Genomic DNA, 27,595 nt, shown 5'->3' with positions numbered 1-27,595 from the left:
ATGGCAGAAAATAAATTCCAAACTGAAGTTGAAAGTGTTCTGCATTTTTTTGTACAAATAGTAATTCAGAGGGTTAATTAGAAACACAGAAAATCAAGCAAAAAAACCAACTCCAAAATTAAATGGATAAAAGGAATGGAAGGACAGATGAAGTTCAGTGAAAGCTATGAAATAAAATTGCTATTACATTACTAAACAAACAGAAAGAAGGATAGAAAATGGATGTTAAATTCCAGCGGGCTAAGATAAAGGTAGTGGTGAGTCTACTTATCCCACCTCTTCTTTCTGTTTTCTTCTAGTGAGCTGACATCAATAAGCATTTCATTCTGTTGGACAGTAATGGAGAAATGCACTTTAAAGAAGATAATACACTAATATAGATGACAGAAATATTGTGAATATGGACTACAGATGTTATTTGGATGTATCAGAGTAATCATATTTGGCAAATACATTTGGAGAGGGATGCTTAGGGTATTTTACTTTGTGCTAAGTCAGAGGAGCAGCTGTGATATCTAAGCTTAGGTATTGGTGTATCTGCCTTATAGATAATTTATGCATCTGCTCAAACAAATGTTGGTGTTAGTCAGAGGCCTTGAGACTACTTTATCTTTGCCACCACCACACAATCAAAAGGAAAGAACAGATGTCAAGGACATGAACCATCTAAGCAACAAAAGATATATGAACCCTCACTTAACTTATTTAACAAGATACAACTTCTCAAAGTACATTTTACTACAAGATGAGTTGAGAGTAAGCAGAACACGAACAGGACAAGAGCCAGAATCCTGGAAATTGCAGATATAAAACTATCCATTTATGTTCCCCATGTCCTTTTGCCTTCTCCTATGATTATGACTTTTTGAGTTGAGCCACCTGAGACTTTTTGGTATTCCAGTTCTGTATTTTGTGTTCTGCCTTTAAAAAGGAAAACTCCCAGTAGAATTATTATTTATTTCATGGCTAAAATGTGCTACAGAATACACGAGACAGTCCTTGTTTTCTGAAGTTTATAACTAATGAGAGATCTGTGCTGAACAAATTCTTTAAGATCTGAATTTGTGTTTGCAAAATAAATTTGCCCATCGTGTTTCCAGATCCATGTGGTGCTTTCTTCTTCTTAGTCCCAGAAGCAATCAAGCAGCATCTCTAAATCAATCAGTATGACTAAAATTAAATGGAAAGGTAATGAAAGGAAAGGAGTCTCTCAGATGTAACACTGCACATCTGAGTCCAGGATTATGAAAACAGACATTTAACTTCAGCAACTTCCAAATTTCCCACTGCCTGCTCTTAATGAAGAATACACAAAATTTCACTTCTACGTGTGCATTTAAGTTTGCAAGTTTACTGCTCCTCTTTATTGCAGGAGGAGCAGTAAAGCTGGACTAATGTATAGTAGCTACGTCTGGGTACAAATTGCATACCTCTGGTTAAGTACTGCAGATGAGCCTTCATTGTCAGTACACCAGGTTGTTGTTTAAACTTACCCAGCCTCAGTTTCCTCTTTTCAAATTTAGTGACCTATTTAAGAGAGGAAAGAGATCTGACTGGACTTCTATAAGCCCTCCAAAAGGAAAAAGCATTAACTCAGCTGTGTGTCTTGGTTTAGGCTCAGCCAGTAACCACCAGGACTCCGCTCACTCATCTCCCACCTCCACTGTGGGACAGGGAGAAGGAAATCCACCTAAAGGCTCAGAAGTAGAGACAAGGACAGGCAGGTTTTCACTCCACAGTTATGGTAAGGGGTAAAACTAGACAGACCCAACTTGAGGAGAAACAGATTAATTTACTCTATCAGGAGACAGAGAACACACAACCAATGCCTTCCCCCCAGCCCCTCTGGTCTTCCTGGGCCCGAATTGTGGCACAGGGGAGGGTCAGGAGGGGGTTTAGGGTCAGTTCCCCACACGGTGTTTCTGCCGCTCCTTCCTCCTCAGGGGGAGGACTCCTCACATTCTTTCTTCCCCCGCTCCAACGCGGGGTCCCTCTCTCTCACGGCAGAGTCTCCTTCAGGAACCCCTCCGACATGGGTCCCTCCCAGGAGGTGCAGTCCCTCAGGCACAGACTGCTCCAGCCCGGGCTGCACACAGAGTCACGGCTGCTGCGGGAACAGTCACCTCCTCTGACACGGGCTCCTCCATGGCTGCAGATACACATCTCACCCTCTCCCTCATCCTGCACAGGCTGCAGCTCCATGTCTGCCCACCTGTGACACTTCAGGGGCTACAAATCCACATTTACCCCACCGAGGTCCTCCAGGGACTGTTCCCCTGTGCTCCTCCATGGGCTGCAGGGGCACAGCTGCCATCTCACCACAGGCTGCGGGGAAACGTCTGCGCGGGCACCTTTCCCCCTCCTTCCTCACTGACCTTGGTGTCTGCTCTGGCATTGCTCTCCTCTCCTCTGCAAGTGGTTTTTTTTGTTTGTTTGGTTGGTTTTGGTTTTTTGTTTGTTTGTTTTTTCCCCCAGTTTTGTTTTCCCTTTCTTGAATATGTTACTCACAGAGTGCATCATGCATCCAGCTTCCCAGATCTGCTCAGCCTTGGCCAGAAGCAGGATCAGAATTGGAACCCGGGGAGCTTCCAGCAGCTTCTCACAGTAGCCATCCCTGTGGCCTCCCCGCTTCCAAAACACCACTGCACTGACCCAAGATGCTGTGCAAGGAAGGCACAGTGCGAGGGGTTTCAAGGTGGCCTAAACAGATTGATAGGTCTTCAGAACAGCAATGGTCCCTTCCCATACTTTTTTCAAAAGTACATCCTAGCTATGGAAGGGCTTCCTGTGTGCTGCTGTATTTTTTGTATTTTTAAAAAATTACTAGGGGCGAATAAAGTATGGAAAAATACTTGTGAAGCTCTGAGAAGCGATTTAATTTTTTTGAGGATACGTCAGCTCGTGTCCTGGGAGAAGTTGGGAGATCTCTACCACCTGCAGGCCAGTATCCTCAGATGGGGCTGCTCCAGCAGTGAGAAGAGATGGTTGCTTCGCTCGTGGTTGTTTGCTGCCACCTATGGCCAGACATTGAAACTCACAGAGCCCAGGATCATTTTAGGAAGGCAAGCAAACATGTGGTTGTCTTCTAATGAGGTAGCAACTACACTGATACGGTGCATCTCTAAGTATATTTATGGATATTCATGTATCACTTCTCTGCCAGATGTTGGATGCTCCCAGTGAGCTCCTACAGGTTATTAGTAGCTTCTGGGTTTACTAAATACTTTCCAGATGGGTCTTTGTAGCCATTGCACGGTATATTAATTTGGGGTATGGAGTTAGGAAACTTTACTGGGGAAAAGGAAATGTGGTGCTGGAGACAACGCAACACCTGTTTTTCTACACAAATTATGTGTTGATTGAAAACCCCAGCTGCTGTGTCATTTCCCCTTAGAATCATAGGACTGTTTTAGTTGGTGAAGACCTTTAATATCATCAAGTCCAACTCTTCCTTCTCTGATTCATCCTTAAGGACAAGCAGCAGAGTGCCCTGATCAAAATTCATTGTGTTATTTCAGATAATTCTGTCTGGCTGTGCTCATGCCTTTGCAAAGCTGGGTCTCAGGTGCCAAAAATCTTGAGTAGCTAAGCAGAGCCTTTGGCTGCATTGTTCATGCTAGTCCACTCATGTCTCTGTGTTAATCTCTTGCTAAGCAATGTCACCAGTGCTGCCCAGCAGCTGCTCCTTGAGAGGCAGCCAGTGGCACTGGGAAGGGCATGTGCACAAACTCAGTGCTTCCTGTAGAGCTTTCCCATGCTGAGTCACAGGTCTGCCTCTTCTCTCCTCCCTTTGGTTCAGTCCCACTGTCTGACTGTGTTTATGGACAGCTGTGAAGACTCCCAAAGTATCTCAGGAGGAATTTAGGGCAGATAAAGGCTAGGACCAACTCTGGGTATGCCTGAACAGCCTCTTCAAATGACTGTCTCTCCTAGATGACACAGAGGGAAGGATGCAAACATATGCATATAGATACCCACATGCATAGGTCTACATGTGGACCAAGTGTCCAAACTCCCACTCTCACAGAGAGAAAGCATGAGTGGAGTGCAGCATCCATGCACAGGCACCTTGTGCCATTTGATACGCCCTTGTGTTTCTAGCTCATCCATGCAGAGCTGCCACATGCCATGGACAGACCTGCAGGAGATCCAAACCTTTCTAAATTTGAGGGATCACAAGAGCTTCCAGCTTCTGGCTGCCTGCCCTTCCTGCCTCTCCTGCTTCCCTTCCTTCACCCCGCATCCTGGGAGCATCCCGTCCGTTCGTCTGCCTGTGGTCCTGATCCGTGCCAGCCCATATCTGTGTGTTCCTGCCTCCAGTTCCCGACTGCTGCCGACTCCAGGAGTCCAGCCTGGACTTTCCCAGGGCTGCCCTGCAGCCTCGGTGGTGACGTGAGAGTTACTGGGGAAAAAGGGGGAGGAATGTGGTTTCCATTTTCCTGTATATTTGTATATATTTAGTAATTTTTCCTATTTATGATTACTGTTCATTAAAGTTGTGTAGTTTAGTTTCCAACCCATAAGCCTCTTTCCCTTATTCTCTCTCCTTTCTTTATCAGGGAGGAGAGAGAGATTAATAGAGAGCATCTGTCACTCAGTTTAATTGCTGGGCCAGTGTTAAACCGTGACAGATTTATTGGCAGGACACCCTGGGAATGTTCAAATGGTTCTAGATGCCTGTGTGCAGGCAATGGGAGACAAATTTAGGTATGTTGGCCTGGAGTTGAATTCCAACTATGGAATTGCATTATTGCTATCTTTCCAGAGCTTCCGACCACACACAACCAACTGCTGAAGTCTCTTTATAAAAATCAGACCTCTGAATTTCCTCCAGTTACTCAAACTATTGCACCAATAATTTCTACTGGGATAATTACTGGCTGCAATGCTGGCTAGTCAGTTTAGGTTGTGGGAGCTTCAGAATTTAAAAGAAGGAGGATATCTTAACTGATGCCTTTAAATGCCAAATTACTCTAAAATTGTCTACAAATCTTCATCTATAGTTTCAATAACCTGATGTTTACTCATGCAGCCCATCTCCCAATATCATCAGTTTCCAATATAATACAAGAGTGAAGAAGGTGGTGTGCATCTGCATGTTGTCTGTGAGAGCCAGGGAAAATGGACAGGAGATCCATTCCCATATTTTTTTACCAGGATCAGCTGTTTCACATTGATGGTGAACACATTGCTGTGAACTACCCATGAGACAGAATTTTACTAGTCAGGGTTTTGAAAGCTCAGAATTTGAAAGCCTCTCACTATTTGCGACACTTACTTTGCCAATAGGTCCTAAATTACTTTGTTGGATTTTAGAAAATAATAACACTTGGAAAGAGGTATTGCTTCCAAGTATTCCAGAATCTGTAGTAACCAAATGTAATGGAACAATTCAAATTATCTAAACTGTTTAATGTATATACTAGAAAGTAATAAATGTAGCTAGGGAGTAGGGGAAAAAATAGAAAACAGATATATATCAGTAACATAAAAAATATTAAAGAAAAAAAACGCCAACTGTGATTATGGAAAAAATGGGTGCAGAATCACTGAAAGAGAGAGTTTAATATGACAAAGCTGCCAAATGACAATTCCAGTGTAGTACTGTGACCTTTTCTTCTCAAGGTGAGTAGGTGCAACATCAAAGTGGTACTTACAAAGATTTTTGATATCTTGTGTAATATCAAATGTTCAGGAAATGGGATTGGATGTGACACAGTCAGGAGTGTCTGAATTTGGTCAGTAATAGTAAAACTATCCCCTAACAGTTTCTTAAGAGGTCTTTTACACAATTATCCTTTTATTTTCTAATCTAGACGGGAGGCAGAAGGCTGGATCAGGGAGAACTCTCTGACATACTGTCATTTTCCTCCTAACTGAATGAAAAAGAAAAAAAAAAGAATAGGAGAAACAAAAGAACAATCAATTTGAGAAATACAGATGTTTTCCCTGAAGTGACCATGCTGGTACAGCATAATTGGCAGTGTCTGCAGTTTGGGTGTGGTGTATAGAAGCCTTGAAGAGTAAAACCAAGTTAATCAATAGTCAGAGAAATAACATTTTAAGCTTTAAAAGTGCAATGACTTTCAAGTTAGTAAACCCTGAGGCCAGCCTCAGCAGCATAAACCTGAAATGATGGGTTTGGCCATACTTGACATTTACAATTGCATTTATTTCAACAGCATGGAAAACGTTTATTGGTTTTGGATAAGGCGATGAAGAGACATGAGACTAAATTAATCCTTTAGATCATAAAAACATCAATTGTATACAAACCAAACATCTGAAAGTAAATGCAAGTATATGAATGCTGTGTTTTTGTCCTTCTTGTTTGAATCTCAGCATATTCATACTGCTTTTTATTAGGCTGATCACTACAGTATAAACAGGCCCTAAATCCTTGCAGTATATATTTATGGATTTATGGCTTGACATTTACCTCCCTGTGATTAGACAGTGAACTTATTAGCCTGGCCATTTATAAAGAGCTTATAATTTGTCTCTTTTGTGTGAGGGTGATCCAGTCTCAGATCTGTAGCCCAGGCAGGCACTCACAGTTAATCAAACGATGATATAATATCTGTAGGTTGTTTCAAAATATTTCTTTTAATGCAACCTCCCCTTCTTTTGACCCATAAGAATAGGAAGGAGGTTTTTTCCACACAACCTCAGTGCAATGATTTAAGCTTTCTGTCTCATTTCCTAAGCTCTGTCTCTGCTCAGCTGCACCAGACAGGCCTCAGCATCTGCCACCCCTGAGAGGCCAAACTTACACATTATGGACCAGCTCCTAAAGGCTGCTGCCCCATAGAATCATAGAATCATAGAACTGGCTTGGTTGGAAGGGACCTCAGAGATCAAGTCCAACCCTTGATCCACTACCACTGCAGTTATCAGACCATGGCACTGAGTGCCACATCCAGTCTCTTTTGAAATATCTCCAGGGATGGAGAATCCACTACTTCCCTGGGCAGCCCATTCCAATGCCTGATCACTCTCTCCGTAAAGAAATTCTTTCTAATATCTAACCAAAACTTCCCCTGGCACAACTTAAGACCGTGCCCTCTTGTCTTGCTGAGAGTTGCCTGGGAAAAGAGACCAACCCCCCCCTGGCTACACCCTCCTTTCAGGGAGTTGTAGAGAGCAATGAGGTCTCCCCTGAGCCTTCTCTTCTCCAGACTGAACACCCCCAGCTCCCTCAGCCTCTCCTCATAGGGTCTGTGCTCAAGTCCCTTCACCAGCCTGGTTGCCCTCCTTTGGACCTGCTCCAGGACCTCGATCTCCTTCCTAAACTGAGGGGCCCAGAACTGGACACAGGACTCGAGGTGTGGCCTCAACAGCGCTGAGCACAGGGGCAAGAAAGATCAAGGTGACCCAAGAAAGATCAAGGTGACCAAGCTCTGTGTCTGAATGGTGAGGGCATAGGGGTGTTCACATAATCTTTGCTTGAGAATGAGGTTGTTACAAACTGAATTTAGAATGTAAAGGTTTTCTGAATGAGAAAGGTACATACCAGGGAGGGCTGACAATCTGGCACAGACTCATTTATGCGTTTATATCTCTGCATGCTCACAGGGGGAACTGGTATATTCAAAGAGGTAAAGCATGAAATTAATCATTATTGTTTGACTCTTCTGATGGCTTCGCTGTACCTGCTACACTAATAAAAAATTTGAAATATTTGTCGTTCAAATCCATTTGAGGGATACTTTGCAGACTTTCTGAGAAATTGCACATTCATGGATTTGCCTGTAGGTCTGCATTCATCTTCAATATATGTCCACATTTTACTGTATCATGTTCATGCCCTAGAGGGACCTCTTGCATTTCATGATCCAGTGCCTCAAAATGCAAATCTAAGTGAAAAAAGAAAAATCAAAAGTCTGCTTTCAGTAACTGTAGCCTTATCAGAGTATTTGCTGCACTTGACCTTAAAACACAGAATATTTTTTATTATAGCAGATGCTCTAGCTCTTCTTAACATGGAAGGGGTTAAATAACTTACCACCCATTTATGTGCAGACTATGCTGCAGAAAGAAAAAGGAAAGGAACATTTGCAGATTTTTAACATTTCAACATGTCTTTATTAAAAGAAAGTAGTTCATAGCCAGCAGCCTCACTTCTGGCCAGGCATTTGAATGCAGCTATACAAATAAGCCAGTTTCTGAAGTTGAGGCAATAGTCAACCCCACTGAAGCAGAAGAATCTATCTTTTCTCTTGGCTCATTGACAGAGATGCAGTCATCTCCAGTGCCCAGAATTATCCACTGCTGTTAATCCTGCTTCCTTTCACTGAGAATGCAGATGACCTCTAATTTGCCCCTTCTTTGATACCTCCACTTGCCTTCAATTACCACCAACTTTGCATCTGTTCTTTTGGAGAAATCTGGATGTTGAGGATCTCCCCTCTCATCTGCTGCTTTCCAAAGCCTGTTATGCAGCCCTGGTTCCCATTGTACACCGGGTTACACACCAGAAGTGTTCTATAATTAGAACTGTACATCCCAGAAGTGTTCTATAATTAGAACTGACCATACAGATGTTCTTCAAGAGACTATGCAGCTGAATCACAGAAAAACCTATTAAAGAAAAAAAAAATTCATTTCAACTTGCATCATTGCTGCTTTCTGTTGACAGCCTTCTTCCACAGCCTTCCTCCACAGTACTGCACATCCCCCTGGCTTCATTCATTTGAGCAGAGGTAATTAATACCTTTTCCATTATTAAAGCCTTGGGAACAGAAGATGAAATCCTGCCTTTGTTACAGTCAATGGCAGAACTCCCTGGTACTGAAGTTCCTTGAGTATCTGGCCAAAAGGGATCATTAGATCATCTGTATATCATTGATATTGATGTTGTGTTGGACTATTGCCTATCCTCCAGATGGCATCCAAGTTGTGAATCCAAAGGGACAAAAAATTCACCCTTATCCTGTGTCGTGACATGTTCCCACAATTACTTACCATCCAAATAAAAAAAATAGAATTCCTTTTATCTTATTAAGCTTGCTCACTTTATAGGTTTCCTTCCCAAACTGAAGACCCTTATTCTGTCTCTCATATTTTCTTCAGAAAGATGCTGATTCACTGTAATATAATATATTTCTTAAATTCTGTCATAGTTAACTACCCCAAATAATGACTACAATTTCCAGCAATTTGCCAGAAAATATCTAATTTGTGTCTTTTCCCTGCACTTTTTTCCTTTTTCCTAACTTCTCAGGCTGTGTGCAGAGGACTCTGTGTGGTGTTTCAATATCTATCTCACCAGCTCCACCTACAGCATCATCTTCCCACGCTTCTTCTGGTTGCAAGCCCATCCAAGCACACCCTGTGTGGTGCTGGGCTGTCAGGGTGAGCTCCTTGTCTGCTCTGGTCCTTACAGCCTCTCCCAAACACACCTCCCTGAGGTACATTTTGGGCTATGTAAAAATAAATGTTGCTGTGGTAAATCAAATAGTTGAGACTGGTGTGCATGACAGCCCAGTCTGCATCATTATTCGATTGCCAGTCCTTCTCCTCTGCAGACCAGGAGTGTTGTGGATCCATCCTGGATCACAGAGAGCATTGCTATGCTGCAGCCATGCAAAGCATCTGCAGGCCCATTAGAAACCCTACTCACATTTGATGGTAATCCCCAAGGACAACTCTGGAATGCTTCATTTAACTTGTCCTCAAGCCTGTTTACATACTCTTTATTGCTATTTTGCACTTCTTAATCATACTTGGAAAGCCAGGTGGATGTCCTTACAGAAATCAGGTGATATAGCTACATAAATCAACTAAAGTCAGAGTCTCACATAAAAATGGAAATATGAAGGGGTGTGAGGGGTTTATCTCCTGTAGTTGATTCCTATAAAGCTGACAAAGCTAAGGCCATATCTGTAGTGAAATGAGGCAACCAGGTGCCACTAATTGCCAGGTAGTGGGCATGAGCTTGTGTTAAGCTCACCTGTGCCTGACATTTACTGGCACCTGGTTGCCTCATTTCACTACACATATCAGTAAATGTAAAAGGTAAAGAATTTGCCAGGAACAGGGTATTAAATATATAAAACCACAGTGAAACTCTGTTTGAACTCCAAGTCATCCCCTTTAAAGGCAAGCTGTTCTGGGTAAATAAAGCTCCAAAGCCAGGCTGTGATGCTGGACATTTTATACCAGCTATCAGAGCCTTGGTACCTAATCATCACGGTCAGGATAAGAAGAAATAGTGATATTAATTAAGATACCTTGTATAGCAAGCAAAAATATTTATAACAGCTTGTGTCCTAATGCTATTATATCATTATTAATATTTCATACCACCACTTTGTGCTTCACACTTCTGTTGCAGCATTCTCCTGCATAATTCTTCATCCTTTCATAGCACATTGCACCTGAGAATCTGACCTTCCACCAAGAATAAAGAGTCAAGCACCACAAAACTGCCCTGAAGCAGGCCTTTTCCTAGTCCCAGCCTCGAGATGATGAAACAGAATGACAGCAAGGATAAAGAGTGCTCAAGGTCACTAAGAAAGTCTATGGCAGAATGGATTCTGGAAGTAAATTTCCTGTTTCCTTGCCTTAGGCTTTCCCCGCAAGACCATTCCTCTCCAGAGCATAATGCTGTGGGGGGAAAAAAAGAAAAATCATACCTTTTATTAAGAAATAATTTCAATATTGTGCATGGAGATGCCCCCAGGATATTAGTGGACTTATGTAGGGGAGAAGGCTTAGCTAGCAGGAAGGAAAAATAAGCAGAGTTTGTGAAGTCAGCTCTCAGTACCTGGGATATGTTAGCACGAAGCATGTACAACCAAATCATGGTATATTTCTGAAGAGAATTCCTTCTGTGCACTAAATAATTAGAAATAATAGGAAAGAAATCACAGGCAATCACGTAATTAAAGAGGGCCTTGGGGTCATGTTGCTGGTCTAGCTGTTGTCAGTGTGACTCCTGCTTCACTATCTCCAGAAGTTATAAAATGTGCTGTGAATGAGGCAGGGGACTGCAGGCAATTGAATGCTGCCCTGGAGAGATTGATGCTATCCTTGTCTCTGTCATTTTTCATTTTTCTGTGGCCCAACAGGAGACATCTGGGTCTAAATGAGAAAAGGGCTGAATATTCACAACTGCACTTAAAATTGCTAGCTGCAACTTGAACACGTGGAAAAAAATCAGACTCCAAGCTTCTAAAATTGGTCACCCAAATTTAGGCAATGCTTGATAATTCTGGTTTTGACATCTGTTCTTCAGGTCTCTCTGCCTTAGGTCCCTGGGCATAAAATTGAGGGGAGAGTAACCTCAAAACAGAGCTGTAGTTAAGCTCTGTTATAAGTTAATTATGGTTATTATATATAGTTAATAAGTTAATTAATGTTGGTAAACAGTGATAATACTGCAAAGAGATCATTGTAGTAAATCTCATTAGGATATTAATAATTCAAGAGAGGATTTGAATAATTGTGTTAATAACATGTAAGTAAGGCTTGTGCTTATTGAAAGAGGAATATTTCATTAGCTTAGCTCTCTCGATCCTCTAGACAAAATGATGTAGGAATGATGTGGAAAATAGATGTGACTGTGTCATTAGGTACATTATTATTAATTATACTTACAGGTGAGCTAAATTCAAGTTAGTTTCATAATTTTGGCACTCCCTAACTTTTAAAATGCTGAATAACTCTTTAACTCTTTAAAAACATTAACATTGTTTTATTACATGCCTCTGCATACTCAATTCTATGTATACTTTTTTTTTCCAGAGTAATTTGGATTTAATTGCCACATACCCAATGAAAAATACCAGTTCCCATGAACTTGCAAGTTCTGTGAAGAGTACAGTGAATAATGCATAGAGAGGGCAGACTAGACTGCTGTTCTGAGCAGATCCAAACATCACACAGAGATAATGATCAGTAACAGCCTCTTTTTTTTTTTTTTTTTTTTTTTTTTTTTTTAAATATGTACTTCTTGCTCTGCTTTCCTCTTCTCTAGGCTTATTTATTACGAAAATCACATGTTGCTTCTGATCCTGAGAATCTGGTATACTCTCCATATGGAAAAACCCTTGTTCTCCCCGTGGGAGCACAGGCTTTTGCATGTGACACACAAACCACTCCATTTAATTACCCAAGTGCAGCCCTTGCAGCATTACTGAGCAATTGGCATAAGGTCCCTGACATCCCACCAGTGGGTTTTAGCAGGCAAAGGCACAATGCACCTATTTCAAAGGGATTTTGGCTAACTTATCTATGGATATTTTCTTTCAAAACACACGTGATGGGAAGATACTAACTACTCCTGACCACTGTGTGCTGCCCCAGGAAAAGTCCACCTAAGGCTTTACCACCACAAGCTTCATTTTGCCTCTCCCCATGGGCCCTCCCTGGCACCAGAAGAAGTTCCCTGGCAGTTTAGAGATGCAGAATCCCAGTGTCAGAAAGCACCAATATATAAAAAAGCTGGAATTTTTTAACAGATAGTCATCAACCTACCTACATACCTACCTACTTCATTTTCTGTCATCTGCTGCTTGAAAACCAGACTGTGCAGGCCTGTGTCTACTACAGGCTACAGGATAATATTTTGCAGGGATGATGTTGCTCAATGTAACACCACATTTTGGATCTAAATGGTAAAATAATCCAAGGTCCAGTCGATATTTTCGACGCCACTGGTAGATACCTACAATTGTTTCCAGGTCCCAGCATCCTCTGTTTCAATTTGGGGCCAACTTCCACATCACTAGGAAATTGTGCTGGTATTTTGACTGATTTACATCTACCCAAACAAGAACAGGACTTTTTATCTTTAAAAATCATTTTTTTTTAATACATATGCAAAATTATACAGTGACAAAACTAAGCCCCTGTTAGGTATTCCAAAACACATACATAATGCAGCTTAATTCCCATGTCAGCTTGTAATGAAATAGCCTGTTTTATATTATTTATGGTCTAACTTCATGCAGCAGATTTGAATAGTTGCTTGGGTTTTTTTGCATTATGTGCTTTAATTTGAAGAGGAAGGACTTTTTGTTTCAGCTTCAGATTACTTTTAAGGAAGTCAGCCAACATAAAAGGTGTATTTGGAATCTTTCCCTTTGTTCAATTCAGATAGCTGGGAGCAATCCAGATTCAATGCAATGCTTTCTTTAACCAGATCTCATCAAATTTATTATTAATTTTTTTTAAGCCTAGTTTTCAAGTACAACTGATGAGGATAATAAACTATGAAAAAACCCCATTCAGATCAAGGTCTGACTTCATCTCTCAAAAAGCCAGAAAGGCAAGGTTAAAACTGTCACTACTAGGAGACCTCTATAATATTAAAGAGACACAATGAGACCAAGCTAAAAATGGCATTTTGGGATTAACTCCATTTTTTGGTGTGTGTTTTCAGATTTGTTGCAGAACCAACTCCTACTTATTTTAGGTGACTAATCTCATTGCAATGTAATAACTTGCATACGACAAATAGGACTTAGCCTTTACTGACTGCTAGCCCACTGAATTAAATTATAGTTTATTTTAATAACTCTTAAAATACATGTACCCTTATCTTAACCACTGCACCGACATATATTTTCAATATTTGGTCCAAGTAATGACCGGGTGGGGTGGATTTTAGAGAAAAAAATCAGGAAGAATAACAATGCAAATCATGTTAAATGAGTATTGCTTGGCATGCTCTGAGCTCTTCCATCACAAGTGAGCCAGAAAGCAGCATATAAAATCAATGTCATGTTGAACTCTGTTCCTTGTTCTTACAGATTTTTACTTTAAAATAAAAATAAATCTCCCACATGTGCACAGATTGGGCTGAATGCAGGGTTTAGAGTGGTGAGTTGTTCCAGAATTGGGTTTTGACAGTAGAGTTATTTTAAAGTCTAATTGTGACTGCAAAACCTGTAGCAAGAATACTGGCTAGCTGGTGATCAAATAGCAGTTTGCTTTATTACAGAAACTTGACAAAGGAATCTGTAATGAAATATCTACCTTATTGGTTATCCATCAGTATGTAGAAAGAAAATATTTGTCAGAAGGTTGAATAAGATTTATCAAATTGATATTATAAAGAATTTAGCAATGTTTACTTCCTAAAAGTCAAAGCACTGATTTCTTAAAACTAAATACATATTAATCAGCAATTAAATGCATTTTGGGGTCACAGAAGGTACTGAATCATAGAGAGAAATACTAAAAGAAATGAAGACTGGTTTAAGTTCTCAAAGATTATGCATTAGCTATTTGTTGCAAGAGTGCTGGAGCAGTGGATGTTGTGATGATCTATGTCTGCCACTTTTATCCAAGTTCAAAAATCAGGAAAAAGAAATCTAAACACATTCAGGATAATCTCTTAAATTCAAATTCTGAAACTTTTACTCACATCAAAGAACAGCTTATTCTCTTCATAGTCTCATAGTCAGGGGTCATCTTCCACAGTGAGGGCTTTCTCGGTAGATGCACACAGTGATCTGCATCCTTCCTACTAGTTTTTTTCCAGATGCTTACAGATAAGCAAATTAAATTCTATTCCTTTCCTAGGATATTTATTTTTCCAAGTTTATAAAAGCTTAGAAAAAGCACTGAGGGCTCCTGTGTGGACACATCTTCATATGCTCCCCACATGTTGTGGTGCCACCTTGTTTTGTGTGATCATAATCTCTAACATCTCCATCATGTTACGTGTGCTTGTTTGCACACTTGTGCCATGCACGCTTACCAAGAGTCTCTCACTAAATTTTCTCCTGACATTTCCTCTAACTAAAAGGCACCAGAGCTGCCACCAGCTCTAAGTGTCACCAAACTGCGTACAACAGTACAGAAGATCTTTTCTAAATGTCACTGTTTGTTCTCCTAAGATAAAATAACTCTGGATGAAGGTCTTAATATTATATTTCTTGCAATATCTGTCATATTGATGTTGACTTGCTGAGGGAATGGCAGTATCAAGGTAAAACCCTTTTACTCATTCTACCCAGCCCCAAGCACAGGGGATTAGCCTTTAGGGTGCAAGAGAGGAGTCCCTGAAACAGTTGTGTACACAGCTGAACAAATCACAGTAACTTTCTCTGCTGTACTATTACTGGGTCATGTAAGTAGCAGGAGATAAAAGGACATGGCACAAATAGGTCAGAAAGCCTCCTGATGGTCTTTTCCAGGGAAGCAGCCACTTCTGCAGCCTGCTGCAGTAGCAGATGTCCCATTCCTCCTCCATCTGCGTCTGCAAAACAGAGGGAATGTCCTCTCTCTTCTCTTTCCCCACCTCTCCCACTCAGTTTCAAAGAAAAATATTAAATCCCATTTAGTCAGGATTTTTGGAGTGCTCCATTTTTGCCCTCTCTAAAATCTCTTTTCCTTTTAAAAGAAGGCTGTAAAGAAGGATGACCTGAAGTATTTTCAGCAGCTCAGCAGGTCCCAGGTTCTGTGACCTTTGATACAGCCTGGAGCCTTTATTATTGCTGAAGACCAGGTGTTCATCCTGCACTTCAGCAGCCTCCAAAATTCTCAGCTATAAGGAATTGGTGACACTCTTGAAATCTCTGGCAGAAGCACATGAAGACACTGGAGGGGTTCCAATATGTTATGTGCTCTCCGGAGACAATACTTGTCAAGTGTCCTATCTCATCATCTCTGCTTTGCATCATTCATTCAGGGGTGACAACAGTGTCAACAAGCAAGTAAAGGCCACAGAATTTTAATGATATTAGTGAAACTGGGACTAAGATTCATCCCAGGCCACTTTAGATGACTATACCATGGATTTTGTGTGTGAGCTTGTTACCTGGCTTTCCTTTATTGTCAAAAGAGAGAAATATGCAGGATTCATAGGTTCTTTATGGAGACTTCTATTTTATGATAAGATGGACTGTACTTCAGAATTGCCCCTTCTTGCCTGAAAAGCAGATAAATAGATCAGACAGATTGCCACATTTCAACAAAGGAATCCCATTCCTAAAACTATATCTCCATCTCTTGAAACCTGTGATATCAGCAGAGCAATGTACTCTGTTGTAATGATGACAGGAGTATAAATGAGAACTAACTCCACACATGACTTTGAAGAAAGGTTACAGAATACAGAAACAGCCAAAGAAAAGGACATTACCCTTCTGACAGAGAAATGCAGAGCAGTGTTTCTGCAATGATTTTGTGGTCCTTCCCCAGTTACAAGTGTCCAGCTTCTTTTTATTTTTTACTAGTTTTTTTGTTCGTTTTTTCCCCTCCTATTGGTTATTTTTCTAAGAAAATGTCACATTGTGGCAATACTTACATGTTAGATACTGTAAAAAGCAGTATGAAAGTATTCCTTGCTTAGTAGCTTAATCTCACTCCCCAAAGTATCCTCAACTGACTTCAAACTGAGTTTGATGCAACTCATCTTTTTTAGATCATTAAATGTTAAGTCGCTGGGTTTTTATTTGTCTCTTAAGTGGGTGCTTGAAGAAAGTTCACTACAGTTTTATGACTGTTTTAAAAGTACCCTGTCTCATTTCCTCTTTGCTGTGAATTTTTGTAATTTAGTATCGTCCTTTTGGGAGAAGAGAAATTTAATGATACAAGTTGGAATATATCCAAAGCCATTCATTCTTTGTGCACTGTGTATGTTACATGTATAAGAAATGTTTAGTTATCCTTGCCTTAAAAAAACCCCACAACCTGAAGATGTGTATGCACTTGAACAGATAGCTATATATAATTTTCCCCTAAAATACCACAAGCTTCTTGCTGCTGTGGATTGAACATGAGCCAGAACCAAGTTCATAGACTCATAGTCCTTAGCAATTGCAAAGAATCCATCTCATCCAATTGTCCAAACCCAGCAAACTTCAGTGCAAAAGTTAAAGATAGCCAAGTGAGTTGCAGAGAGAATTTTTGTTCATAGCTTTGTGAATCAGTATTAATGGCAAAGGCTATAGTTAAACCTCAATTCCAGACCAGTGAATAAAAGAAATTTCAGAAAGTTTTGGTGAACCTCTATAGCAAATGCAAATGACAAAACAGTAATTTAAAAAAAAACACAACCCAGTACTACTGCATCAGTTTTCTTCAGATTCCTGTAATTGTTTGGAATTTTGCTTTGTAAAGATTTTGCTTGATTTTCATGAAGATTTCTCTTTTCCTTAACTTCACTCTGGGTCAGTAGAATCACATCATTCTTACAGAGCTCTTGTGCAAGGTCTTATTGTTTGATGGTGAATGAAGACTGAGACCCAGGTTCTTCTTATACATCTGCATCAAGCACAAACAGAAACTAGGTCAAATTTTAAATATGAATGTTTTCTATTCTGTACTTTTATACACCCTCCTCTTCTTACGTTCCATGCTTTTGTAAAGCATCTAGATGAAAACTTTCTACAGGAATACTTGGCCAGAGTAATCAGACATTAACCCTCCAAGGTGCAGAGAACTGTAAGTGTGTGAGAGATGTATGGGCAAAACTGCACATGCAGGGGCATTTCTGTGTTGTCTCATTCCCAAAATCTAAATGCTATTGTAATTTCTAATGGTTTGGATTTACTCTGAAGACTGTTCTGGTATTTAAAATAAAAGCTTACCACAGACTTGAGGCCTAGCTTCATCAGTAAAGCTGAGCTATGGTCAGTGACCACTAAAATTCTCTTTGGTGTCCCATATAGATTAGAAAAACCATGAAGGGCTGCAGTGGTCCCCATGACCTTCATTCATGGTTGAGATCAGCTGTCTTTCCTACTCAAGGGCTGGAAAGAGACAGTGTGCCATCCACATATTGGGTTTATGCCATCAGAAATACTTGTGAGATGATCCTGGTAGTTTTCCAGATTCTTTATGGGGCAGGAGAAGCATCAATGGGCAGCAGCAGATTGGAAACCCAGCCCTAACATCCTGCTCAGTTCCTTGTTTGCTAGTGTAGATCATCCACAGCAACTTCTAATCTTCAAAAAAGGGCACTTAAAGTTAATAACAATGTTGACAAGATGCAGTTATTCCACTTCATTACATCTATTACAAAGTCATTATTGCAGATCAAGATGACTATCAAGCATTCTGGATATCAAAATTTCATGATGGTTTTGGTGAACTCTCCAATGTTAGCCCTGAAAGAGAAAGAACAGTTCACCCCTATCAAAAAAATAATTTCTTTAATGATGATACTACTATTGATGTACATGAGATGCACATATTCCAGGTTTAAAGGAATGGTAGGCACTTTTTACATCTATTCATGAATAGTTATCAAACAGCTTTTTAATCCCAGTGATATTCAGTGTAAGCAAAAAGCAGTGTCTAATATACATATAATAATATACATACAGAAAAGGCTTTTTTTTTCCTATGCAGTCTCACTAAAGAGGCATAAATGCATATCATTAATTATTGAAAAGACATATAAATACACTAGCATTATGCAGTGGGTTAGCTTCCCTCTGCAGCAGTCCCTCAAACTCAACAAGCAGAAACACCCACAAATACTGAGGGTTCTGCTCTGCTCTGCCAAGTCTGACACTGTAAATGCAAAACAGATGCAAAAGGACAAAATTCCACATTCTCCACTGTTAAGTGCATAAGACTCATTAACTACCATTACACAGCTGAAAGCCACATATATGTGTCCCTCTACTTATTAATACTGTTTGTACACCAAAATACAAATGGAGTAAAACATGTTATACGTATTTTCTGTGCAACATAATTGCTGTGGGGTTTTTTTTTCCTGAGTTACATTTAACCCATTTTATGTCCATTTTCAAACTTACTGCTTGCAGATTTACTACCAGAATTGTTTCACATTGAACAAACTTAGGGTTTGGCTCCTTAAGTTTCTTGCACCACAAACAGCTGATTATAGTATGTCTCTAGCAGTACCAGCAATGTAGTAAGCACTTCTTTGACATAAAAAGAAGGGAATCCCTGGGAGTAATAATACTTGCCTTCCACACAGTAGAGTTGGGAGTTTAAATTAATATTTGTGAAGTACTTGGAGTTCTTTGGTGGAGGATGCCATAGAACTGAAGGCTAAAGCACTTTGTGAAGCAAAAATGTTAACTATCAGTGCTATGCAATAATGGCCACAATTTTTCTACTAGCAACATACTGAAATGAGACTCATGCTAGATTTGGATCAGTTATTATTTGAGACTTCCATATAGGCACTTAATTATATAGTCAGGGATATAAATAAGAAATAGTCCAGTAGAAAAGACCAGAGAGGCAATCTCTGCCCACATCTTTGTCTTGATCCATGTTTCCCTCTAGGGGCTGGTCCTCTTTTTCAAGTATGAGAATATGCAATCATCTTTAGCCACCAGCTGTTGCAGGTCCTACTAAGCTTCCTTTTATGTGGCCTTTCTCTTGGAGTACTTGATGATCAACCCTCTTCCCTTGTTACAGGCCCCCCTTAAGATAATTTTTGCCATTCTGCCCTCTGGAAACAACATTTCTTGATGAAACCATGCATTCTAGATATACAAGTGTATAAGAGCTTAAGAGCATCACATTTTCTAGTTCTAGCCTTGAATTTCCTACTTCACCCCAAATTTAGCATAGTATTAGCTCCCTCGTATGTAATTTCTAATCTGAGGTTAAGTCAATAACTTGCTCCTGTCAATCTTTGCATGTAAAAAACCTAACACTTTCCAGAACTGGCAAAGAAAGTTATTTGTCCTCCATTATTTTTCCTCTTTTGCTTTCCTCTTTATCAAATTATTTAGCTAATTTAGAGAAGTAGAAGAATTCTTCCCTTTTAGGAAAGCAGCCTTCAGCCATGGTCCATATGTCTATCATGACATGGACCTCTCTATGAAGTGGACAGAAAAAAGCCTCCTAACACCCTAGCCCATTTTCTCAAAATTCTAAAAAGAGGACATGAAAAATCAAAATTTAAGCAGTGTTCTCATACCAGTGTCATGAATAGAAATGAAAATAACATTCTGGTCCTGTTGGTGGTATCTGATTATAAAGTAAATCCCACCAGGTCTTTCCACACAGCATCACACTGGGAGTTCAAATATGTTGTTTGCCTGCTATGACCCCTAATCCTTTTTCAGAGTAAAAGCTTTCCAGCGAATAATCTTATAGGATTTGCTTCTAGATATATGCACTTGACTGCATTAAAGTGTTGGTAATGATCCCAGTTTACCAAGCAATCCAAAATCAGAAGGGCTTAGTCCTTCATATGGCTGTGACACAGTCAACATTGTGCAAGACCATTTATGTGTAGAAAGCCTGAAATCCAGAAGCTGATTGACTACATTCCACCAGTGAAAGGGCACTTAGGTTGCCACTGGAGGCTAGTACAATCACAAGTATCCTTCTGTGGGTGGACAGATTTGGTTAAAGAGAAAATCCAAGCCTGGAAGAGTAGGGAGTGAGAACATACCAAGCAATACTGGTCCCACAACCACTTCATAAGCATAGCTAAAGAATTTGATCTTACATTAGCAGACTGAGCTTTATGCTCAGAGGCCTTAGAGAAACCGTAATAAGAACTGGAAATACCAGAACTGTTCAAGGATTAGGGATTAAGTATTGCTAAAAACATAAAAAAACCTCACTATGATATATTATGATATACATAACTATCTGTATATTTTTTAGCATACATTGATGTACCTAATTGCTTAATGCAGCTTCTTTTCAAGTGAAAAGAAGTCATATTTGGTCATAAGGTATTACAATTCATAATATCTCTCCCCTATCAAATATGTGCTTATCTTTTTCATGCTTAAAAGTTATTTTACCCTCTTGGTTGAAAATTTTACTTTTCTCTGACATGCATCTGACATCTATTGAGCCTCTGCTGAACAAATCTGTCACTGAAATTACAACTTCAGAAATTTATTAGCACAATTTGACAATACTTTGCTGTCACTTCACCATGCAGCTGTGTATTTCTGAGCCCAGAGCAGCAGCAGATGGGGTACACAGTGTGTGGGTTGAAAACTCAGTCCTGAAGTTTGGATGATACCACACGTTCACCGACTGTGAGGAAAATGCATTATGCTGGAATCCAGGAACATCATTCATGTAGATCCATATACCAAGTTCTTATTTAGTGAAAAACTGACAAAAAACCTCAAAGAAACAGTTCAGGTCACCTGTTAGAGCTCTTGAGCAGAAGGTGTCTTATTCTTGCTGGCTTTGACTGAGGGCCCACTGTCTTAAAAGCTTTTGACTCTCTCTCATCAGCTCCTGCAGATACTAGACAACTCAGAAAATAAAAATATGCTGTAAATACACATAATTTAGCAAAAAGTATTCAGCATGTTAAAATTACTGTTTAACAGCAGCCTCACTTCTACAGAAATGGACAATTTAACCTCCTAGATTTGCTGCCAAGAGCAGGATAAGTAGGTGAGAGACCAGGCTTAGCTTTTAGGATGGCAGCTAGCTTTACTCATTTAACACAGCAAAGAAATGAAATTTGCCTTCTCTTGATAGGCTTTGCTTTTTGCAAGAGTACAGAGAAGTTTTCCCCATTGCAAATCATTACTAACTACTTCTCAGACTTAGTTTCAGCCACTTGTGCTGCTTCCCCTCAGTGTAAGCTACAGCACTGGCAGAGCAGACAGAAGTCAGATATGGGACAGTCAGGGAATCACCCCTGTCCACCATGGTCATGCCCAGAATACAACTGTAATGCTATAAAAATACAATAATTACAACTTTACAATGTTCACAAATATATATACAACATCAAAATGCTGGCACTTCGTCAGTATGAACAACAAAATAAAGCACCTTTACCAAAACCAGTTAGGTTTGCTCAAACAGAAAAAGTTGATGACCACAAAGCCAAGGTAAATTAAAAACCTATTGTCTGTCCCGTGGATCACAATTTCTATGGAGATATGAATTATGGACTTTATTTCATGAAGCAACCTTCCCTCTTTGAGGAAATGATGCTGCTGTGATCAGTGGTTTCAGAGTTACTTTCTGTTCAAAGACAGGACCGTCAGTTACTCAATGAGTAATAAATTTTAAGAGTCAATTAATAGTAAATTAGGAGTTTCTGCACACCCCTGCAAATCTATTTCATGCTGGTATCTGTGAAGCCTGGCATGACTTCACCTTAATTGTTTGAAAAATGTCCCCATTACCACTGTCAGCAGCTTCAAAGATATATTAAATATTTGGATTTAAGATGACCTACAGGCTTTCTTAAATTAATTCTTACATCTAATATCAATATAAAGGTGCTATTTCTACACTGAATATCCATGGGACAGCAATGTGCCCTTGGGGCTAAGAAGGTAAATGGCATCCTGGGGTGCATTAAGAAGAGCGTGCCCAGCAGATCAGGGAGGGTCTCCTCCCCCTCTACTCTGCCCCAGTGAGACCTCACCTAGAGTATTGCATCCAGCTCTGTGCTCCCGAGTTCAAGAGGGACTGGGATTTACTTGAGAGAGTACACAGGAGCACTACCAGGATGATGAAGGGACAGGAACACCTGCCTTATGAAAAAAGGCTGAGAGACCTGGGGCTGAGAGTCTGGAGAGGAGAAGACTCAGAGGGGATCTAATGAATGTGTATAAATATATCAGGGCTGGGTGTCAAGAAGGAAGGGACAACCTCTTCTCACTTGTGCTCTGTGTTAGGACAAGGGACAATGGACTCAGGATAAAGCTCAGGAAGTTCCACTTCATCAGGAGAAAGAATTTCTTTACTGTAAGTGTTACAGAGCCCTGGGACAGGCTCCCCAGACAGGTTGTGGAGCCTCCTCTTGATACTTTAAAGACCCATCAGGATGTATTTCTGAGTGACCTGACCTAACTTTGGTCCTGCTCTGATATTCCGTGATTCTGTGAATATATTAGAATAAACATTACCTATAGAAGCAGCAACTTAGGTAGCTTTTGGTACACAGACTTATTGAAATAAATCAGTAGAATAAGATTAGTGCTCAGTATAAAAGAAAAGGTAAAAAACCCCACAACTTTAAGCCTATCCTGAGCGTTGCCTGACATCATAACTCCAGACATCTGCACTGGAGGCTCGACCGAGATTATAAAATCAATGGCCAAAATCAATATCAAATAGCAGGGAATTTCATGGGTACTGACTTTCATGATTACAGGACTTTTGACCCATTTCTGGTCTTTTAACCTTAGTGTTATTGGCAGATCCAAGCCAAAAGCTACTTAGTGGGAGGTATGAGCACATATGGGCTACATCCTTCTCAAGCCATAATTCTGACTGGAAAATTGACAGCCTGCTTTCATTTCTCATTGGTGCCTTTTATCACAGTAACCAAAGGAACTACTGGAACATCTGCCATTAAGGAGGGTAAGTACAGAGACTGAACGAATATTTGTGGACAGAAGTCACACAAGTTTATATTTAACAGCAGAAGCATAGAAAATCCTGGGTACTTCGTAATTTGGACATTTACTGATGTCCTGTAGGTTTTGCTGCAGGTGCCCTAAAAGGAAAATACTACTTCCTACCCAGTTCCATCAACCTGATACAAACTAAGGAGGATACTCCTCCTTTTAAAAGTCCTTTTCTCCCCCTTTCCACAGCTATACAAATCTGTTCAGGACTGCTGCTATCACTATGGTTACAGCCAGTCTCACCAGGAGCTCTCTTTGTATCACTGGCCCTAAGAGCAAGAGGGAGAAGCAAACCAGTGGTGTTGGTCCTGATGCTAGCTTAGGTGTAAACAGGATGGAGTGTGAAGCCTCCAGAGCCTTCCTCTACCTGAAGGCAGGAGGAAAGGGCATGGAAGCTGGCTTAGAACTAGAAGACATGAGAGGAGAAACTGAGAAACAAGAGAACAAATTGGAAGTAATAACATTAAGAAATAGAGTGAGAAAACCCTAACATCAAATACGTGAAATGGAGTTTTACACGGTTTACCTTACCTGAGATGTGGGCATCTGTGGTGCATAATTCTGGTGTGAGGTGTGATGAATCAGCCTCTAGACATTCCTCCTTCATGTGGGTGCCTGAAGGTGAGATTAACACAGACCAACCCTTTTTCCTCACATCAAAATCAGTCAAGAATTATCTTTGAGCATTTGTCTCAAAATGGTTGTTCAGCTTGTCAGTATTTTTTCTCTCCTTTAGGGTTTTAATTTTGAGGTTGAAAGGAGTTACAATCAGACAAGAAAAAATCTACAATTCTGGTTTGTGCTTAACAGCAAGAACCCTTTCCAGCTGCTTATATGGCTCTCACCTCAACCTCCTGTTGCATCCTGCCAGCCAAGCTGTGGATCTCAGAGTCACAGAACCAGGGTGACTTCTCAGGACTGAGTCTAAAACTACTTTGTCAAAGGGTAACCCCAAGCCCTTTACTCTGGATTGGAAGAGTACTGATGTCTTCTTCTTGTCTCATTCTCTCAAAGCATCTAAAATTTTAAGAAAGATCATCATGCATCAAGAATTCAGCCAACACGCTTGTTGAGAATGAGATTGTCTGAAATGCCCCTTGAACCTCTCAGTCAAACAATCCTGGCTTTCTCACTAAAATCTTTGCATGTTTTGATCAGTGTCTAATTTATTTTATGTTTAAATATTTTGACAATATGAAAATATAAAAAGAACTGAGTTTTAAGAACCATAGCTTTTGGTGACACAGCCAAGAATCTCAGTGACACAAAAACTGCTGATAAGAATATGGACTACTTCAGAAAGTATCCAGACCTTAAACTTAAGTTAGTTTAAACTTAATTCAGAAGATACACACTAGACATTAATAAAAATGTTGCATCACTAATGAAACACTTTGCCTTGCACAAAGTTTAAAACTATGCTGTGCATTGCAAGTAAAGCTACTCTAAATTTCTGCTGGCTGAAATCAGCAAACTCCAGAACAGTTTGTGTATGTTTGTTGCCCCACAGTATGTCAGTTAAAAAGAAACCTCCTGTCTTTTTGAAAGCCAAGACATTCTAAACCCCTTCCAGTATTATCAACAAGAGTTCAGAGTTACTCTCAATGCCAGTAATGGAACATGAAGTGACTGCAGATCCCAGTTGTTTCTTTCCTCTGAAATCAATTTGCAGAATGATTCCAGTAACTGACTGGGAAGTACAGAGGGAAAACCGTGTTTGCCTTTGCTAAAAGATGCTTCTACCTCCCCGAATGACCTCATTTAATGACGAGTTTCTAGGAATGGAAGTTAACATTTCTGTGGTAAATGAAGCATGATTTCTAAATATTACTAATTTTTCTCTGTACTTGAACAGTAGACTATAGCAATGTTAAAGAACTCAGAGTTATATTATCTTTCTGTGCAACTCCTGCATCTATTGATTTGCCTCTGATTCCTGCTTGGAGTGGACAAGAGTGGACATGGTGCTTATACATCTTCTTATTATTGGAATATGCGAGTTTCACTTATGGGACCATTCAGTTTGCAGACCCTTAATGCTTGTTGATAGCAGTTAGTGATATATGCATTTTTAAAAAAGTAAATACACCTCTGTATTCAACCACAGCCTTTGGGGAAACATTTGAACCTTTAAATCCGAACATCTCTATCTGCTCTACAAAAATAAAGGCGATTTAAAGAATATCAAATGCTCTCAAAAATTCAAAAACACCTTTCTTCAGTGGACACTGGCACCATTTGAAGTGTTATTTTGGAAAAGATTTTATATAGAAACCATAACTTGAACTTCCGAGCATTTTTAAACTGACTCTAAAGCTTTCAGGCTACCTGGGACCTTAAAATCTCCAGGTTGTTAGGTATAAAAAAAAAAAAAAAAAAAGAAAAAAAACAAAGGTAGAGAAAAAGATGCTGCTTCATACTGTCACAGACCACAATTCCTTGTCAGTATTCTGCCCCTGACATAATAAAGGAAAACAGTACCGTATATCTTTGCGTCCAACACAATCCAATTGTCACTTCATACATACAAATCTTCAATACTGATTGCACACCGTTTTCTTCAGCTAATTAATAACACACATCGCCTTCCCAAATTTGTTCTAATGGCAGCTCGAAGTAATTGCCACCAGTGCCATTTAATTTAGACCCCTCCCACTTCTATCACTTAACTCCAAAACTAAGTTCAGCCAATTTATGGTGATACATGTACGGCACATTTCTCAATATTCCACACATCGCTTCGTCAGGCTTCAAGTACCCAATAAAACTCTGGCGATGCGTCCCTCCCTTTACAGAGCAGTGCTGCGTCGTAACCAGGACTTTTACGATATCTTAGATGAAAGAAAGACAACCCTTCGGGGGATTTATTTCGGCTCCATTGGATAACGACAACATCGCAATCGTAAAAAGGTTCTGGGAGAGGTCGAGTCTATACGTAGGTTTGGGATCTATCGGCGCATTATTATAAGCCTTACGGACCACACTGCAGACAGGGGGGAACACCAGCGGCTTCTGCTCCCCCTCCAACCTCCGTGCCCCGCGTATCATCGCTGGGCTCCTGGGACGGGGAAGAGGACGGGGATCCGCTGGCCGTCCCTCTCCCGGGAAGCGGGAGGCGAGGGAAGCGGGGCGGAGGGAAGCGGCGGGGCCTCTCCTCACCTCACACCAGGCGGGGCGCGGCGTCCCCTTTAAGAGGCGCGGCGGGGAGGGGGGCTCAGCCCCACGGTACCGGGCGGCCCGGTCAGGCCCGACCCGGCCGCACCTCGCGGGATCACCTGACTCCGCTGGGCTACCGACCTGCGGCGGCAACAGCAGCGGCAGCGCCGGCCCGCTCCGCTCGGCTCCGCTCGGCTCCGGCCCGCCCTCTGCACCGGGGTAGGGGGCGGTGCTGCTGCGGCAGTAGCGCGGGGATTAGGCTGCGGGAGGATTAAGCCACCGGCTGGAAATAGAAGCGGCGACTCCCGGGCGTGGACGCCCAGCGCATCCCCGGCGAGGGCGGGAGGGGACAAGCGGGCAGCCCGCCCCGCACCTGGAGTTACCGGGCTCGGGGGGAGGGAGGGAGGGGGGGAAAAGGGAAAGGGAAGGTGAGGTGAGGGGGAGCTGCCGCGCCGCGGAGCCCCTCGCTAACGGGCAGCGCGGCGGGCCGGGCCGGGGAACGGTCGCGGCGGGAGGCAGCGGTGCCCTCCCCGGAGCGGCGGCGGCGGCCGGAGGACGATAGGGAAGGACGCACTTGACAGGTCGGCCGCTGGCGCTCGCTTTCATCCGCTTCTCCCCGAGCCGCGCCGCCCCGGGCTGCTGCATGGCGCTGGGCACCGCCGCATCCAGCGGCTCCCCTGGGTGGGGGTGGGTGGAGGTGTCAGGGGAGCCAGGGGGGGGATGACGGTGGGAGGGAGACACCGGGAGGGCATAACATGGCGCAACGGTGCCATAATCCCCTCACGGGGAGGCGGCAGGGCAGGCGCTGCGGCGGGGCCGGGGCGCGGTGGGAGCTCCCCCGCGGGCCGGCTCGGGGGGCGGGCGCTGCCGGGGCAGGTGGTGTGGAGAGTGGGGGAGCCTCCCCCCCCTGCCCTCCCCTCCTGGAGAAGGCTTGTACGTTATATATTGGTGTGCAGCCTCCTTCTGCTACCGTCATTATTTCCCCTTCATCCTCTCCCTGCAACGCCTGAAATACCCTTTATTTTTGCCCCAGGCGGCTTCTGGCGTGGCAAAAGCTTACACAACGGGGGGGTGGTTTGCGGGGGGGAAGGCTGCTTCTCGGGAGGGGCCGGGCTGCCTGAAGGACCATTGTGCGTGGT

General features: G+C 41.6%; 1 long non-coding RNA gene across 1 annotated transcript; it reads right to left on the bottom strand.

Moving 5' to 3' along the window:
* Positions 1-17,920: 17,920 nt before the first annotated feature.
* Positions 17,921-26,516, bottom strand: LOC115598106. The gene is made up of 3 exons (XR_003987387.1): positions 26,460-26,516; positions 23,832-23,915; positions 17,921-18,065 (listed from the first exon to the last, which is right to left on the bottom strand). It is a non-coding gene; the product is annotated as an uncharacterized LOC115598106 (long non-coding RNA).
* Positions 26,517-27,595: the final 1,079 nt, after the last annotated feature.

This window comes from Calypte anna, chromosome 3, assembly GCF_003957555.1.
Source record: "Calypte anna isolate BGI_N300 chromosome 3, bCalAnn1_v1.p, whole genome shotgun sequence".
NCBI classification, from domain to species: Eukaryota; Metazoa; Chordata; class Aves; order Apodiformes; family Trochilidae; genus Calypte; species Calypte anna.
This window is presented reverse-complemented; position numbering and strand designations above follow the sequence as displayed.